General features: G+C 37.6%; 1 long non-coding RNA gene across 2 annotated transcripts; it reads right to left on the reverse strand.

Annotated features, from left to right (window-relative positions):
* Positions 1–13,486: 13,486 nt before the first annotated feature.
* On the reverse strand, positions 13,487–19,474 carry LOC129624158 (uncharacterized). 2 transcript variants are annotated; one of them, XR_008700788.1, is made up of 4 exons: positions 19,398–19,474; positions 15,730–15,835; positions 14,723–14,801; positions 13,487–13,785 (listed from the first exon to the last, which is right to left on the reverse strand). It is a non-coding gene; the product is annotated as an uncharacterized LOC129624158 (long non-coding RNA). The 2 variants fall into 2 exon arrangements; XR_008700787.1 differs by having other exon boundaries at positions 15,730–15,875; positions 19,398–19,473.
* Between the last annotated feature and the right edge of the window lie 408 nt (positions 19,475–19,882).

The raw sequence follows: 19,882 nt of genomic DNA on the forward strand, positions 1-19,882 counted from the left end.
GAAAGTGATTAGGTTTCACATTTATGGGTGCTTAAGATTTATTGATTAATCAAAAGATTGTTGCAATATCTGCTACATGGTATGACAGCCACTGTGTAAGATGTAAGATTTTTTTTTAATATAAATGTATTTATTTTAATTGGAGGTTAATTACTTTACAATATTGTATTGGTTTTGCCATACATCAACATTAATCTGCCACAGGTAAACAAACAAACAAAAAAAAGATGTAAGATGTTTAGCAGAGAGCCTTACTTATCTGCTTACATCACCCAATGCTCCATATTTACATGCACATAGCCTCACTAATTTTTTTTTTAATGTCTGAATACAATGGATCTAAGAAGTAATTCATGATGACATTACATCTCTGTTGTTATTTTTTTTAATTAATTAGTTGTTTATTTATTTTTGCTGTGCTGGAGCTTTGTAGCTTGGTGGGCTTTTCTCTAGTTGGTGGGGAGCCTTGTGAAGCACAGGTTCTGGGTGCGTGGGTTCAGTAGTTGTAGCTCCCCAGTTGTAGAGCAATGGCTCAGTAGTTGTGGCACACAGGTTTAGTTGCTCCACAGCATGTGGGATCCTCCCAGACCAGGGATGGAACACATGGCCCCTGCATGGCAAGGCGTATTCTCTACCACTGAATCACCAGTACCACAGAGCCACCAGGAAAGCCTCTCTCTTGGTATTTGGATTTCAGTTTAAAGCCTGCTTTCAACATCTTTTAAAGATCTTTTCCCCTTTTACTAATGTAAAGTTTTCCTGGGGAGGAGTCGAGGATAGTAAGATACTTCTTTATTTTTGTTGTTGTTTTTTTTTCTTTAAGTCAAATATATGGGTTTTCAATTTCAACTACTTCCTTTGTCCACAGGACTCCACTCATCCCAACCTAAGTGAGTATACAAAGCAAAGCACTAGGCTGTTAGCCAGTTCCTTGGGGGAGTCCTTAGCCAATATCTGATGGAATTTATCCTTTGTTTACTATAAATTTGAGGGATTAGCCATACGGCCTTCTAAGCTTTTCCAGAAGAATTGTAATTCAGTTGCTCACATTAGCACCTGCTCAGAAGGAAACATCTTTTCTTTCCCAAATTCACTCCTTCATTCCTACCAGTAAGACCTAAACCACTGTGGATAGAAAGGATGATTGAACTGGGTCCAGGTGCTGTGGCTTTGGTTTTGATAGTCACCTGGTTTCCTGGGTTCCTCTTAATATTGTATCTCTTAGGGACTATTGTCTCAGTTCAGATGCATGAAATTATGAATTTGTTATTTATAACACTGAACTCTTCAGTTGGTTTGTTATGCAGCCAGCAATAGATTACTGGAGCAAATAAAAAGATATCCACATTTTGTTACCAATATAGTGAATCACTGTGATATTCTGCAGAGGACTAAGATGTTCTGAGACTTTCCCACTACAGGACTGAAAGCAGAATTAAAGTATCCATTGGACAATTCAGTGGATGTGTAATAGTCTCCTTTCCATGTTAAGTTTTACAATTATTTAGCCTTTATCTTGAAGAGGGTCTAAAAAATTGACTCAGCAGATCTGCATACCTGGTGCCAGAGGCTCTTACTCTATTAATACATAAAATAAAGATAAAACATCTTTCACATAAGATGATACTCAAGCTATAAACTGGGTAGGTTTGTAGTCAAATACCATTATTCACCATTCACCATCTGTTTCTCTTTTGTTTTACTTATTTAATTTTTTCAGAACCCTAACCCTTATTAACTGAATAGGAGTATAATAGGCATAATCCCCCTTATATTAAATAAAATTTCAATGCTGGCACTTAACCATGCAATTTCACCTGAGATGTGGTATTAATTTTATTTATTTATTCTTAATTAATTAATATGTGCTATACACAAATGACATTTGATATAGAAGAGAAAAGCAGGAGTAACATTTGTTCCTATGTAAATTTGATGTTGATACATAGTAGAAAACCTCAAGAGATGATTAATATTTGGTCTCGGTTGCAGAGTGCTCATTTGGGGAGAGGGAGAGGGTGGGATGATTTGAGAGAATGGCATTGAAATATGTATAATATCATATATGAAACGAGTCGCCAGTCCAGGTTCAATGCACAATACTGGATGCTTGGGGCTGGTGCACTGGGACGACCCAGAGGGATGGTATGGGGAGGGAGGAGGGTTCAGGATGGGCAACACATGTATACCTGTGGCAGATTCATTTCAATATTTGGCAAAACCAATACAACATTGTAAAGTTTAAAAATAAAATAAAATTTAAAAAAATAAATGATCACAACATTGTAATTAATGCCCAATTAAAAATAAAATTATTGTAAAGTAAAATAAATAAATAAATAAAATGCTGAATTATGTGCAAACTACATTTTACATAGAAATGTATCTCAAATAGCTCCCATTTGTGTTCTCTTCCATTAGAGGTCATTTCTATGTAAAACCATCAAAATTGCCTTTATAGGTCATGTCCAATTGATGGCCTCTAAACCCTTCAGTTCAGACGGAAAAGCGTCTGCCTGTAATGCGGAGGACCTGGGTCCGATCCCTGGGTCGGGAAGATCACCTGTAGAAGGAAATGGCAACCCACTCCAGTATTCTTGCCTGGAGAATCCCATGGACGGAGGAGCCTGGGGGGCTACAGTCCACGGAGTCGCAAAGAGCCGGACACGACTGAGCAACTTCACTCACTCACCCACTCATACATAAATGAATTTATAGTAAATAAGTTTAAGGGGCTTTGTTCAGTTCATTCCATCATAATGACCGTTACTTCGGTGGTTGACAAGTAATGTGAGGATTCTGACAGCTGTCAATAATGTGCTTCAATTATATACCAAGGGATGAAGAAATGAATGCAGGATCAGTCTTCAGAGACCCAACCATGAAAAGAAATCATCTTATACTTATCAATGTGACAGATACTTCAAAGTCCAAAACTTCTAAACATTGAAGGAGATATAAAATAATAGGAATTATAATTAATTACTTGTTTAAATTAAATTAAAAGGCAAATTTTGACAAAAATTATCATAATAAATTTAAATATATGGATTATAAATTCTGACCTAGTAATTCCTTTCTAGTTAAAATTCTAAGGAAATTCCTTTACAGCTACATGGGAGGAATATTCATATCAGTATTTGCTGTGAGTTAAGCAAAATAAATAAATAAATAGAAGAGAGCAAATTCTCAACAGACAGGAGAATGAATAAATAGATTGCAGCAGATTCATTTATTGGCCTGATATTGAGCAGTTTATCTCTATTTATAACCCAAACATATTTCAGAAAATAATGTTGAATTCAAAAAATTTCACATTAATACACATAGCATGATACATTTTTATACCACTAAGGTAAGCAAGAAGATGATAAAGATAGAGCTTGGAATAATGTGTACCCTTAGGAGAAGAATGTGATTAAGAAGGTATTCAGTAGGGGCTAAGGGTATTACTAATATTTTGTTTCTTAAATTGGGTAGAATGTACACAGAAGGTATGTGTGTGTGCACGCATGTGTGTAAATGTGTACATTTCATAATAAATAAAGGTATATAAATAAATCAAAGAGCATCTGAAAGGAGGTAATGGTCAAATTTGTCAGATGACTAACAACTCCAATGAGTATATAAAATGCTCCATATGTACATTTTGCTTACAAAGAGGTAATGGATGAGTATAATGGGAGATTCAAAGAGATAATGGTTGAGTATAATGGGAGATTCATTTGAGTCCTGAAAATTAAAACATTGTTGGATTGGATTTAAGACAGTGAGTTTCATAGAGAATAAAGTGAAGACTTGGTGTTTGTAAGTTCATATTTCTTAGAATTATTGCAAAGAGATGAATAGAGAGAGAGGTTCAGTAGCTAATGATCAAAGAAGGGACATAATATATTTTGCTTTGCTTTATTTTTCTTTTAAGTTTTTAAGCGAAAAACATTACAACATTTTGTTGACTCTGCTAATAAAAAGAATTTTGCCATGCAGAGAACTAAGGCAAAATTACAGGTGTGGAGTCCTCTATTAGGTGAGTAGAAATGGGATGTAATGGACAAAATGGGCAAATTACAGTTATTCAGGGAAAATACAATGCATAGAAGCTACACTAGGAATACATAGAGAGATTTGGTGATGGGATAACAAGAAATTTCTGTCACAATTGTCTCTTTAATCGCAGACAAGAAGGAAAAGTGGAGATGCTAGAGACTTGAAGAGAGAGACGATATGAAGTAAGTTTCCTATGGCAGGATGGAGGGAATCATTTTGAATTGTTGTAGGATTTCCAGACACTATTTAAAAACAACTCTGTGATCATTTGGAGTTTTGCCTAATGAATATGAGAGAGGAAACATTATTGGCATTATTGAAAATGATGCAAGAGGTAATCATAATGAGCCAGAGAATACAAGGTAAAGAAGAAGGGAGTTATGTTATGAAAAGTCAAGGAACGATGAGTGAAAATGTAAAAAGCCTAAGAAAGGTGCTGTAATTGGAGTAAAAGAGAAACAAATGAACCTGTGTGGTACCAAGAGATCTGAAGGAAAAACCTTTGAGCAGATAAAGGGCAGAGACAATAATAGCTCTGGGAGTAATCAAGTATTACACTGGTGGGTTGGGATGAGTGCTTTGTTCAGTACAGAATGGTTTCTGTCAATAAAGAACAGTGAGTTATAAGATAAAGGAAAAAACTCACTTTGGAATAAGAATTTTCTATTTCCAAAATATTATATTTCCTCTTACTTTATATGTGGAAAAGGAAGAAAACCACATAAAATCATGACAGTTCAACAAGACTACATATCCCCAAGCATCTCACCTGTCCTTATATTTCTGTATAAATCTGACCATCAATCAATCAAATGTTGACATTTATGGCTGATTAACCTAACACCTTGAGCACAGTCAAAGGCATGAAAAACCAACCAGTGCTAGAGTTTATAAATACTATTTTTCCTGAAAGAGTATTTAATACATGTATTTGTCTGCCTTATAAATTAAGGTTAAGTGTATTTGGTTTTATTTACTTAATGAATTTTTAAAACTTTGATTTTTCTCTCCAAATTAATTTTATTGTATTACAATATATGTATTTTGAAAGACAGCCTATAGCCACAAGCAAATATAAACACAACTTTTTATGTTTGCTTGAGTGATTGACTTTTCAAAGATGTTATTACCAAAGATGATGTTTTTATGAAAACTTAATAGAAAGAACTTTAAAGTCAGTAACAAGATTATACTAATTTGCTGATGTACCTAATGCCTTAATATTAACTTGATATTTTATTGAGAAAAATGTACATTTTAACTATCACTGTGACAATCATCAAATAATGAGTGTATTTGTTAAATAAATCTTTGATTTATTTTTTATCAGTACCATGTAACAGAATTTTATTTACTTGAATAAAACAATTAAATAGCAAATACAGAATAGAGATTTAGCAAAGGTTTAGAACATTTTTCTGAAAATGTACATAATCTAGTGTCCAGGGCAACATACAGAATATTATGCCATTCTTATACTATTTGATTAGTTTAAGCACTGACAATTCATTTTTGAAAATGTTTAGTGGTAAATAGGGCTTCTCTGGTGGTGAAATGCTGGGGTGGATCAATCAAGAGCTGGAATCAAAATTGCTGGAAGAAATGTTGACAACCACAGATATGCAGAGGATTTCCTGGTGGCTCAGACAGAAAAGAATCTGCCTGAAAAGCTGAAGACCAGAGATTCTATCCCCTGGAAAGGGGAATGGCTATCCACTCCAGTATTCTTGTGCCTGGAGTATTACATGGACAGAGTAGCCAGTCCATGGGGTCACATAGAGTTGCACATGACTGAGTGGGTAACACTTGATAAATAATTACTTGTGTGTGTTAATCGCTCAGACTCAGTCCTGTCCGACTTTCATGGACTGTAGCCTTACAGGCTCCTCTGTCCATGGAACTCTCCAGGCAAGGATAGTGGATACATTTCAAGGATACATTTCCTTCTTCAGGGTATCCTCCCAACCCAGGGATGGAATCAGGGTCTCCTGCACTGCAGGCAGATGCTTTATCATCTGAGCTACTAAGGAAGCCCACTAATGATCTTTTAATATCTAGGAAAGAAATGTGGAATTGTCATTATACATAACCAAGTCTTAAATTACAAATAAAAATGATTAATGTTTCATTTAAACTTTCATCAAGTGCATTGTAGCAAATACTCTCCCAGAGTAATGTGGTGTTGTAGAAGACTCTTGAGAGTCCCTTGGACTGCAAGGAGATCCAACCAGTCCATCCTAAAGGAGATCATGTCACCTGCAAATAGTGAGAGTTTTACTTCTTCTTTTCCAATTTGGATTCCTCTTATTTCTTTTTCTGCTCTGATTGCTGTGGCCAAAACTTCCAAAACTATGTTGAATAGTAATGGTGAAAGTGGGCAACCTTGTCTTGTTCCTGACTTTAGAGGAAATACTTTCAGTTCTTCACCACTGAGGATAATGTTTGCTGTGGGTTTGTCGTATATAGCTTTTATTATGTTGAGATATGTTCCTTCTATTCCTGCTTTCTGGAGAGTTTTTATCATAAATGGATGTTGAATTTTGTCAAAGGCTTTCTCTGCATCTATTGAGATAATCATATGGTTTTTATTTGTCAATTTGTTAATGTGGTGTATTGCATTGATTGATTTGCGGATATTGAAGAATCCTTGCATCCCTGGGATAAAGCCCACTTGGTCATGGTGTATGATCTTTTTAATGTGTTGTTGGATTCTGATTGGTAGAATTTTGTTAAGGATTTTTGCATCTATGTTCATCAGTGATATTGGCCTGTAGTTTTCTTTTTTTGTGGCATCTTTGTCAGGTTTTGGTATTAGGGTGATGGTGGCCTCATAGAATGAGTATGGAAGTTTACCTTCCTCTGCAATTTTCTGGAAGAGTTTGAGCAGGTTAGGTGTTAGCTCTTCTCTAAATTTTTGGTAGAATTCAGCTGTGAAGCTGTCTGGACCTGGGCTTTTGTTTGCTGGAAGATTTTTTATTACAGTTTCAATTTCCGTGCTTGTGATGGGTCTGTTAAGATTTTCTATTTCTTCCTGGTCGAGTTTTGGAAAGTTGTGCTTTTCTAAGAATTTGTCCATTTCTTCCATGTTGTCCATTTTATTGGCATATAATTGTTGATAGTAGTCTCTTATGATACTTTGTATTTCTGTGTTGTCTATTGTGATCTCTCCATTTTCATTTCTAATTTTATTGATTTGATTTTTCTCCCTTTGTTGAGTCTGGCTAATGGTTTGTCAATTTTATTTATCCTTTCAAAGAACCAGCTTTTGGCTTTGTTGATTTTTGCTATGGTCTCTTTTGTTTCTTTTGCATTTATTTCTGCCCTAATTTTTAAGATTTCTTTCCTTCTACTAACCCTGGGGTTCTTCAGTTCTTCCTTTTCTAGTTGCTTTAGGTGTAGAGTTAGGTTATTTATTTGACTTTTTTCTTGTTTCTTGAGGTATGCCTGTATTGCTATGAACTTTCCCCTTAGGACTGCCTTTACAGTGTCCCACAGGTCTTGGGTTGTTGTGTTTTCATTTTCATTCATTTCTATGCAAATTTTGATTTCTTTTTTTGATTTCTTCTGTGATTTGTTGGTTATTCAGCAGCGTGTTGTTCAGCCTCCATATGTTGGAATTTTTAATAGTTTTTCTCCTGTAATTGAGATCTAATCTTACTGCATTGTGGTCAGAAAAGATGTCTCACTATTTGCAGATGACATGATCCTCTACATAGAAAACCCTAAAGACTCCACCAGAAAACTACTAGAACTAATCAATGATTATAGTAAAGTTGCAGGATATAAAATCAACACAGAAATTCCTTGCATTCCTATACATTAATAATGAGAAAACAGAAAGAGAAATTAAGGAAACAATTCCATTCACCATTGCAACGGAAAGAATAAAATACTTAGGAATATATCTACCTAAAGAAACTAAAGACCTATATATAGAAAACTATAAAACACTGGTGAAAGAAATCAAAGAGGACACTAACAGATGGAGAAATATACCATGTTCATGGATTGGAAGAATCAATATAGTGAAAATGAGTATACTACCCAAAGCAATCTATAGATTCAATGCAATCCCTATCAAGCTACCAACAGTATTCTTCACAGAGCTAGAACAAATAATTTCACAATTTGTATGGAAAAACAAAAAACCTCGAATAGCCAAAGCAATCTTGAGAAAGAAGAATGGAACTGGAGGAATCAACCTACCTGACTTCAGGCTCTACTACAAAGCCACAGTTATCAAGACAGTATGGTACTTGGCACAAAGACAGAAATATAGATCAATGGAACAAAATAGAAAGCCCAGAGATAAATCCATGCACATATGGACACCTTATCTTCGACAAAAGAGGCAAGAATATACAATGGATTAAAGACAATCTCTTTAACAAGTGGTGCTGGGAAATCTGGTCAACCACTTGTAAAAGAATGAAACTAGAACACTTTCTAACACCATACACAAAAATAAACTCAAAATGGATTCAAGATCTCAACGTAAGACCAGAAACTATAAAACTCCTAGAGGAGAACATAGGTAAAACACTCTCTGACATAAATCACAGCAGGATCCTCTATGACCCACCTCCCAGAATATTGGAAATCAAAGCAAAAATAAACAAATGGGACCTAATTAAACTTAAAAGGTTCTGCACAACAAAGGAAACTATTAGCAAGGTGAAAAGACAGCCTTCAGAATGGGAGAAGATAATAGCAAATGAAGCAACTGACAAACAACTAATCTCAAGAATATACAAGCAACTCCTACAGCTCAACGCCAGAAAAATAAATGACCCAATCAAAAAATGGGCCAAAGAACTAAATAGACATTTCTCCAAAGAAGACTTACAGATGACTAACAAACACATGAAAAGATGCTCAACATCACTCATTATCAGAGAAATGCAAATCAAAACCACTATGAGGTACCATTTCATGCCAGTCAGAATGGTTGCGATCCAAAAGTCTACATGCAATAAATGCTGGAGAGGGTGTAGAGAAAAGGGAACTCTCTTACACTGTTGGTGGGAATGCAAACCAGTACAGCCACTATGGAGAACAGTGTGGAGATTCCTTAAAAAACTGGAAATAGAACTGCCTTATGACCCAGCAATCCCACTGCTGGGCATACACACTGAGGAAACCAGAAGGGAAAGAGACACGTGTACCCCAATGTTCATCGCAGCACTGTTTATAATAGCCAGGACATGGAAGCAACCTAGATGTCCATCAGCAGATGAATGGATAAGAAAGGTGTGGTACATATACACAATGGAGTATTACTCAGCCATTAAAAAAATACATTTGAATCAGTTCTAATGAGGTGGATGAAACTGGAGCCTATTATACAGAATGAAGTAAGCCAGAAAGGAAAACACCAATACAGTATACTAACACATATATATGGAATTTAGAAAGATGGTAACAATAACCCTGTGTACGAGACAGCAAAAGAGACACTGATGTATAGAACAGTCTTATGGACTCTGTGGGAGAGGGAGAGGGTGGGAAGATTTGAGAGTATGGCATTGAAACATGTATAATATCATGTATGAATTGAGTCACCAGTTCAGGTTCAATGCACGATACTGGATGCTTGGGGCTGGTGCACGGGGATGACCCAGAGGGATGGAATGGGGAGGGAGGAGGGAGGAGGGTTCAGGATGGGGAACACATGTATACCTGTGGCAGATTCATTTCGATATTTGGCAAAACTAATACAATATTGTAAAGCTAAAAAATAAAATTAAACTTAAAAAATAATAATTAAAAAAAAAAAGGAGATCAGCCCTGGGTGTTCTTTGGAAGGAATGATGCTAAAGCTGAAACTCCAGTACTTTGGCCACCTCATGCGAAGAGTTGACTTATTGGAAAAGACTCTGATGCTGGGAGGGTTTGGGGGCAGGAGGAAAAGGGGACGACAGAGGATTAGATGGCTGGATGGCATCACCGACTTGATGGATGTAAGTTTGAGTGAACTCTGGGAGTTGGTGATGGACAGGAAGGCCTGGCGTGCTGTGATTCATGGGGTCGCAAAGAGTCGGACACCACTGCGCGACTGAACTGAACTGAACTGAATGTTTCAAGACATAGAGTAAAAAAAAAAAAAAAAAAAAAAAAAAAAAATTCCACATTTTTTTCTTACAGCAAGAAATATATTTTATTCCCAATTTAAATTCTTAGATGTTGTAAAGTTTTGCTTATTTAACAAATGAGCTCTCACTTTTTTGTTATTATAAAAATGAAAATATATCATGTAATCTACCTATCCATACAATATATGGAGAGGTCAAATAATACATCTTAAATTATGGTTTAATCTTCAAATTGACCTTCAGAAATTGGGCAATACATTAAATTCCCATGAATGTGCATGTCAGAGCCTATTTTTCTCATTGTTCTCTCATTTTTTACATTTGCATTTACCTAATAACAGTGAGTTGGACAGTCATTTTAAGTACTTATGTGTGTTATTGACATTTCTTTATTTGTTAAATGCATTTTAGACACTTAGCACTTTTTTAGTGGATCACTTGTCTTTTAATTATTGATTTTTTTTTCTGATTTTAAATATTTTATTTCATTTCTTCAGAGTTGGCCAGGATATGTGCCAAGCAGATTCTCTGGACCACTCTTTTTTTTTTTTTAACTTTACAATATTGTATTGGTTTTGCCATATATCAAAATGAATCCTCCACAGGTATACATGTGTTCCCCATCCTGAAGCCTCATGCCTCCTCCCACCCCATATCATCCCTCTGGGTCGTCCCAGTGCACCAGCCCCAAGCATCCAGTATCGTGCATCGAACCTGGACTGGCAACTCATTTCATATATGATATTATACATGTTTCAATGCCATTCTCCCTAATCATCCCACCCTCTCCCTCTCCCACAGAGTCCAAAAGACTGTTCTATACATCAGTGTCTCTTTTGCTGTCTCGTATACAGGGTTATTGTTAACATCTTTCTAAATTCCATATATAGGCATTAGTATACTGTATATTTTTAATATAATTACAATGTTAATGTTTTTACTCTCACTATATTTCCAATGGCCCTTGTAATCAATTTATACTTAAAATTCAAATATATTAGTCATGGGGTGTTTTTTAAATCAGTGTAGTCAGGGCAGATTTTCTGTTTAGATTCTTGACTTTTTCTTTCATTAATTCTGGGTTATATTACCTAAGCACTCTTCCCTATCATGAATTGTAAACATTATAATTTTAGAGTTTCCCTGTTTTTCTTTTTTAAATTTAATTTGGATGGGCTATTTAAATACAATTAATATTTTAAGTAGACTATGAAATAGTAAGAAAAAATTGTCTTCCTGTGCTCAGTTTCCCAGTGTTAACATAAAGATCCACGATCATTAACAAATCATTCATCACAAAGAGTTGGACACAACTAAGCGACTGAACTGAACTGAACTGAACATGCCCAGATATCTGGTTGAACATTATTTCTGAGTGTGTCTGTGAAGGTTTTTGGAAGAGACTGGCATCTGAATTGAGAACAGAACAAAAATGTGGAGGAAGGGAAGATTTTCTCTTTCTCTACCTGACAGAGAAAGCTTGACACACAGCTTGAGCCATGACATCTGTCTTTTGCTGTCAGCTCTTCAGACTATACCACTGGCTGTCCTGGGTTTCCAGCTTGCAAATGGCAGACCATGGGACTTCTCAGCCTCCATAATCACATATACTAATATCTTATAGTAAATCTCTTCATATGTACTCCAGATAGTTCTGTTTCTCTAGAAACCTGACTAGCACACTACCTTATTATGAGAGGACTTTGTGCATTGCATGTCTTTTTGTGAACATTCAGCTGAGACTCCCAGGTATATATTTCTTTCTCTAAACTTCTTTGTTAGCAGTCTTTCAATCCTGTTCTTTCCAAGCAGTCAAAACACTTAGCAACTGCATATGAATTGGTGCTGATCTGTGCTACTGACCTTATATGGGTCCAGACAAAATAGAGAAGCAAATTCACTGCTCAAAGGAGTTTCATTTGCCGCTGACCTTTAGTGACAACCCGTTGTAGGTCTCTAATGCTTCAATCATCCATTTCTGTTTGGTACCATGCTATCTTGTAGAATTGTCTATACATCAAGCCTGAGTTTTTCCTTCTTTTAAACTAATTGTAAGAAACTTTTCTTGACATCATAGGTATAGGTTGAGAAAGAAGAGGTGGTACTAAAAGAGCAAGTGTTGAAGACGTTTGGGCCACTAACACACATAGTAATTGTATCTGAATCTTTTCATACCATTTCCACTTGATAGTACATTGTTTCTGAGTCTTCTCATCCATAAGACTTCATGTCAGATAACATACAGCTTATAATGAATAGTTCTGAATGGATGGTATTTTACATCCCACTATTGGGCATTCAGCCTTTACCTGAGTATAGTAGTCAAAGTCTGTTTCTCAAAAAGATAATAGTTATTGGACAATGAAGGACAATATCAGAACCTGAGAGGCCAGTGTGGTGATTTTCCCATTGATGCTTGCCAGATGCTTCATAAAGTATTCTTATTTGCCACAGACCCTTAAAGAACCATGAGATCTGCTGGGTTATAACATCCAAGCAGAGCAAGAAAGTGTACTAAAGCCTGCATGGCCTCCACTGATTTCTTCTGCTCTCCTTCCTGGTCAAAACAAGCATGCTTATGGTTTATACAGTAAGTGCTTTATTCAGATGTGAAACATGTTGCTGCTATATTCAAGAAATCCTACTGATAATCATGCCTCATTTTTACTTTCATCATGGAGAGGATATATTAACATTTTTCAGATATAAAACTACATCAAAAGTTGACCCTAAGTTGTTTAACTTTGTATGATTTGTTTATAATTATTAGCACATACACACATATATGTATGTATATTGCAATACACATATAATGTATAATATGTGTATAATACAGATAATTATAATGTAAATTTTGTATATATGTATATTTATAAAGTACAAAGGTCCATCTAGTCAAGGCTATGGTTTTTCCAGTGGTCATGTATGGATGTGAGGGTTGGACTGTGAAGAAAGCTGAGTGCCGAAGAACTGATGCTTTTGAACTGTGGTGTTGGAGAAGACTCTTGAGAGTCTCTTGGACTGCAAGGAGATCCAACCAGTCCATCCTAAAGGAGATGAGTCCTGGGTGTTCATTGGAAGGACTGATGCTAAAGCTGAAACTCCAGTAGTTTGGCCACCTCATGTGAAGAGTTGACTCATTGGAAAAGATCCTGATGCTCGGTGGGATTGGGGGCAGGAGGAGAAGGGGATGACAGAGGATGAGATGGCTAGATGGCATCACCGACTCGATGGTCATGAGTTTGAGTGAACTCCAGGAGATGGTGATGGACAGGGAGGCCTAGCATGCTGTGATTCATGGGGTCGCAAAGAGTCAGACACGACTGAGCGACTGAACTTAACTGATAGTATACTTTATGTTGCACATACAATATTTTATGCCAATATAATCACAGTTCTCCTAAATTACTTTTGGTCTCTTCTAGAAAGCTTTATTTTAGCATATAAAAAGTATTCTTGACTATGAAAAACTTCACCACAATATTTGGTTGAGTCTTTTCCACTTTAATGTTCTTGTAAGATACTTGATGGAGATTCCCAGGTGGCTCAGTGGTAAAGAATCTGCCAATTAGAAGATGCAGGTTCAATTCCTGGATCAGGAAGATCCTCTGGAGAAGGAAATGGCAACACACTCCAGTAGTCTTGCCTGGGAAATGACATGTACAGAGAATACTGTTGGGCTATACAGTCCATAGGGTCACAAAAGAGTTGGACACAGCTTAGCAACTAAACAACAACAACAGTGTCCCCTCTATGCTCATTTTTTGGAGACTTTTTATCATAAATAGGTGATGAATCTTACCTGAAGCTTTTTCTGTATCTATTGAGATGATCTTATGGTTTCTATTTTTCAATTTGTTAATGTTTTGCTTTAGGCTTCCCAGGTGGTGCTAGTATTAAAGAATCTGCCTGCCAATGCAGGAGAGGCAAGAGACTTGGGTTTGATCCCTGGGTCAAGAAGATCCTCTGGAGAAGGAAATGGCAACTTACTCCAGTATTCTTGCTGGAATAATTCTTGCTATGGATAGAATTCCTGGATAGTATTCTTGCTATGGATAGAAAGCCTGGCAGGCTACAGTCTGTGGGGTCACAAAGAGTCTGACACAACTGAAGTGACTGAACATATAAGCATGCATGCATCTTTATATGAATTAAAAGACTCTCAATGACTGGTATTGTAACGCCTTCTGATTCCTCTCTGATCTTTTAACCTCATTTGTGACAATAATTACCAAATATTCATCAATTTTTATATTTAAGAGAGAAAACTGTAAAAGATAATTGATTTCACTGATTTTACATAAAGTAATATTCTTTGCTTGGTTGAGTATTCCCAATTTACTTTAATGCAAAACATAGTAATTTTACAAACAAAGATATCTGTAATAATAAAACACAACCACATAAATACACATATTCTGAAGAAGTCATAGTAGAACATGCATGTTAATCTTTATTGCTGTAGCTACAGAAAATGTAGAAGAGTCATCACTTTGACCATCTGTTCTACTTTCTACTCATTCATTCTAATGGAAGAAAAAATCTAGAAAATGTATAACTGCCAAGAATATAAATATACCTACCGGCAAAGATTAATGATCCGGTACAATGAATGGTGAATCAGCTGTATGAATTCCATCCCACTTGAACAAACATCCTGAGCTGTAAAAAATAATGTGAATTAGACTTACAAAATGGTAAGGGAAATCTCTGATTTAAGAGATGAAAACAATGAAATTCCAGTAGCCTATTAAGTTAATTTACTAATCAGTAGCTTGGTAAGTTTATAAATTAAAAAGACAGTTAAATAATTAATTTCATTTGCGAGCAGGGCAAAAAGTGAATAACTCACAGGCAAGAAGGCAAAGATTTAAACTGAGATTTCCTATTTTTGTAGGTCTGCTACTACAGCAAGACTACAGCAAATCTAGATTGCATATTAGGGTCTGACACCAGAAATGGCAGTTAGGAGTTGAGTGGATGATTGAGGGAGAGTCATCCCTTCAGGCTGAGCTGATTGCCAAAATAGAGGCACATCATTTGATTTAACATTATTGAAGAGTAAAGGTGAAACTGAATACAAGATGGCAGAGTAGAAGGATGTGTGCTTATCTTCTGTGAGAACTCCAAAGTTACAATGCTGCTGAACAACCATCAACAAGATAATGTTGGATTCTACCAAAGAAAGATACCTTACATCCAAGGGCAAAGAAGAAGCCCCAGCAAGACAATAAGAGGGGCGAAATCATGTTTAGAATTAAATCCCATAACCGCTAGAGATGTTCAGAGGTCTGAAACAAACCTTGTGCCCACCAGGACACAGAGACCCCACAGAGACTGAGCCAGAACTGTGTTTGAGTGTCTCCTGTGGAGATATGAGACAGCAGTGGACTGCTGAAGGTGCAGGGGCTCTGGGTGCAGTAGACTTGGGTATGGCATAAACCCTCTTGGAGGAGATCACCATTAATCCCACCATAGAAAAGCCAGAACTTACACAGGACTGAGGAAACAGACTTTTGGCGGGAATAAATAAAAGCTTGTACACACCAGGACCCAAGAGAAAGGAGCAGTGATCCCACAAGAGACTGACCCAGACTTGCCCATGAGTGTCTAGGAGTCTCCAGCAGAGGATTGGGTCTTCAGTGGTCAGCTGCAGGCTGGGGACACTGAGTGCAGCAGCAAGTGAATGGGATCTTCTGAAGGAGATCATGATTATCTTCATTACATGAACCATAGCTAAAAGTGAAAGTGAAAGTGAAGTCGCTCAGTCATGTCCAACCCATGGACTGTAGCCTACCAAGCTCCTCTGTCCATGGGATTTTCCAGGCAAAGGTACTGAGTGGATTGCCATTTCCTTCTCCAGGGGATCTACCCAACCCAGGGATCGAACCTGGGTCTCTGGCATTCCAAAAAGACGCTTTACCTTCTGAGCCACCAGGGAAGTCCAACATAGCTTCAGTTCACTTCAGTTCAGTCACTCAGTCATGTCCTCTTCTTTGCGATCCCATGAATCACAGCACGCCTGGACTCCATGTCCATCACCAACTCCCGGAGTTCACCAAGACTCACGACCATGGAGTCAGTGATGCCATCCAGCCATCTCATCCTCTGTCGTCCCCTTCTCCTCTTGCCCCCAATACCACCCAGCATCAGAGTCTTTTCCAATGAGTCAACTCTTCACATGAGATGGCCAAAGTACTGGAGTTTCAGCTTTAGAATCAGTCCTTCTAAGGAAATCCCAGGACTGATCTCCTTCAGAATGGACTGGTTGGATCTCCTTGCAGGCCAAGGGCATCTCAAGAGTCTTTGCAACACCACAGTTCAAAAGCATCAATTCTTCGGCGCTCAGCTTTCTTCACAGTCCAACTCTCACATCCATACATGACCACTGGAAAAACCACAGCCTTGACTGGACGGACCTTTGTTGGCAAAGTAATGTCTCTGCTTTTGAATATGCTGTCTAGGTTGGTCATAACTTTTCTTCCAAGGAGTGTCTTTTAATTTCATGGCTGCAGTCACCATCTGCAGTCACCATCTGCAGTGATTTGAGAGCTCCCCACCCACCCCCAAAAATAAGTCTGACACTGGTTCCACTGTTTCCCCATCTATTTCCCATGAAGTGATGGAACCAGACGCCATGATCTTAGTTTTCTGAATGTTGAGCTTTAAGCCAACTTTTTCACTCTCCTCTTTCACTTTCATCAAGAGGCTTTTTAGTTCCTCTTCACTTTCTGCCATAAGGGTGGTGTCATCTGCATATCTGAGGTGATTGAGATTTCTCCTGGCAATCTTGATTCCAGCTTGTGCTTCTTCCAGCCCAGCGTTTCTCATGATGTACTCTGCATATAAGTTAAATAAGCAGGGTGACAATATACAGCCTTGACATACTCCTTTTCCTATTTGAAATGAGTCTGTTGTTCAACAACCAGTTCTAACTGTTGCTTCCTGACCTGCAGACAAATTTCTCAAGAGGCAGGTCAGGTGGTCTAGTATTCCCATCTCTTTCAGAATTTTCCACAGTTTATTGTGATCCACACAATCAATGGCTTTGGCATAGTCAATAAAGCAGAAATAGACTTTTTTTCTGGAACTCGCTTGCTTTTTCGATGATCCAGCAGATGTTTGTAATTTAGTATCTGGTTCCTCTGCCTTTTCTAAAACCAGCCTGAACATCAGGAAGTTCATGGTTCATGTATTGCTGAAGCCTGGCTCAGAGAATTTTGAGCATTACTTTACTAGTATGTGAGATGAGTGCAATTGCGGGGTAGTTTGAACATTCTTTGGCATTGCCTTTCTTTGGGGTTGGAATGAAAACTGACCTTTTCCAGTTCTGTGGCCACTGCTGAGTTTTCCAAATTTGCTGGCATATTGAGTGCAGCATTTTCACAGCATCACCTTTCAGTATTTGAAATAGCTCCACTAGAACTCCATCACCTCCACTAGCTTTGTTCATAGTGATGCTTTCTAAGGCCCACTTGACTTCACATTTCATGATATCTGGGTCTAGGTGAGTGATCCCACCATCGTGATTATTTGGGTCATGAGGATATTTTTTGTACAGTTCCTCTGTGTATTCTTGCCACCTCTTCTTAATATCTTCTGCTTCTGTTAGGTCCATACCATTTCTGTCCTTTATTGAGCCCATCTTTGCATGAAATGTTCCCTTGGTATCTCTAATTTTCTTGAAGAGATATCTAGTCTTTCCCATTCTGTTGTTTTCCTCTATTTCTTTGCATTGATCGCTGAAGAAGGTTTTCTTATCTCTTCTTGCTATTCTTTGGAACTCTGCATTTAGATGCTTATATCTTTCCTTTTCTCCTTTGCTTTTCACTTTTCTTCCTTTCACAGCTATTTGTAAGGCCTTCCCAGACAACCATTTTGTGTTTTTTTGCATTTTTTTTTACATGGGGATGGTCTTGATCCCTGTCTCCTGTACAATGTCACAAACCTCAGTCAGTAGTTCATCAGGCACTCTATTTATCAGATCTAGTCTCTTAAATCTATTTCTCACTTCCACTGGATAATCATAAGGGATTTGATTTAGGTCATACCTGAATGGTCTCGTGGTTTTCTCTACTTTCTTCAATTTAAGTCTGAATTTGGCAATAAGGAGTTCATGATCTGAGCCACAGTCAGCTCCTGGTCTTGTTTTGTTCACTGTATAGAGCTTCTCCATCTTTGGTTGCAAAGAATATAATCAATCTGATTTCCGTGTTGACCATTTGGTGATGTCCATGTGTAGTCTTCTCTTTTGTTGTTGGAAGGTGGAGTTTGCTATGGTCAGTGCACTTTCTTTGCAAAACTCTATTAGTCTTTGCCCTGCTTAATTCTGTATTCCAAGGCCAAATTTGCCTGTTATTCCAGGTGTTTCTTGACTTCTTACTTTTGCATTCCAGTCCCCTATAATGAAAAGGACATCTTTTTTGGCTGTTAGTTCTAAAAGGTCTTTTAGGTCTTCATAGATCCATTCAACTTCAGCTTCTTCAGCCTTACTGGTTGGGGCATAGACTTAGATTGCTGTGATATTGAATGTTTTGCCTTGGAAATGAACAGAGATCATTCATCATTTGAGATTGCTTCCAAGAACTGCATTTCAGACTCTTTTGTTGACCATGATGGCTACTCCATTTCTTCTGAGGGATTCCTGCCCACAGTAGAAGATATAATGGTCATCTGAGTTAAATTCACCCATACCAGTCCATTTTCGTTCACTGATTCCTAGAATATCGACGTTCACTCTTGACATCTCTTGTTTGACCACTTCCCATTTGCCTTGATTCATGGACCTGACATTCCAGGTTCCTATGCAATATTGTTTTTTACAGCATCAGACCATGCTTTCTATCACCAGTCACATCCACAACTGGGTATTGTTTTTGCTTTGGCTCCATCCCTTTATTCTTTCTGGAGTTATTTCTCCACTGGTCTCAGTAGCATATTGGGCACCTACTGACCTGGGGAGTTCCTCTTTCAGTATCCTATCATTTTGCTTTTTCATCCTGTTCATGGGGTTCTCAAGGCAAGAATACTGAAGTGGTTTGCCATTCCCTTCTCCAGTGGAGCACAATCTGTCAGACCTCTCCATCTTGACCTGCCCATCTTGGGTGGCCCCATGGGCATGGCTTAGTTTCATTGAGTTAGACAAGGCTGTGGTCCTAGTGAGATTAGATTGGTTAGTTTTCTGTGAGTATAGTTTCAGTGTGTCTGCCTTCTGATGCCCTCTTGCAACACCTACCATCTTACTTGGGTTTCTCTTACCTTGAATGTGGGGTATCTCTTCATGGCTGATCCAGCAAAGCACAGGCACTACACCATAGCTTGGGCCCAGGTAAACAGCAGGGAGGGAACACAGCTCCACCCATCAACAGAAAATTGGATTAAAGATTTACTGAGTTGATTATATTCTTTGCAGCCATAGAAGGAGAAGCTCTATACAGTCAGCAAAAACAAGACCTAAATCTGACTATGGCTCAGATCATGAACTCCTTATTGCCAAATTCAGACTTAAATTGAAGAAAGTAAGGAAAACCACTAGACCATTCAGGTATGACCTAAATCAAATCCCTTATGATTATACAGTGGAAGTGAGAAATAGATTTCAGGGACTAGATCTGATAGATAGAGTGTCTGATGAACTATAGAATGAGGTTCCTGACATTGTACAGAAAACAGGGATCAAGACCATCCCCATAGAAAAGAAATGCAAAAAAGCAAAATGGCTGTCTGGGGAGGCCTTACAAATA

Source organism: Bubalus kerabau, chromosome 12 (genome assembly GCF_029407905.1).
Source record: "Bubalus kerabau isolate K-KA32 ecotype Philippines breed swamp buffalo chromosome 12, PCC_UOA_SB_1v2, whole genome shotgun sequence".
In the NCBI taxonomy this organism is placed as follows: domain Eukaryota; kingdom Metazoa; phylum Chordata; class Mammalia; order Artiodactyla; family Bovidae; genus Bubalus; species Bubalus kerabau.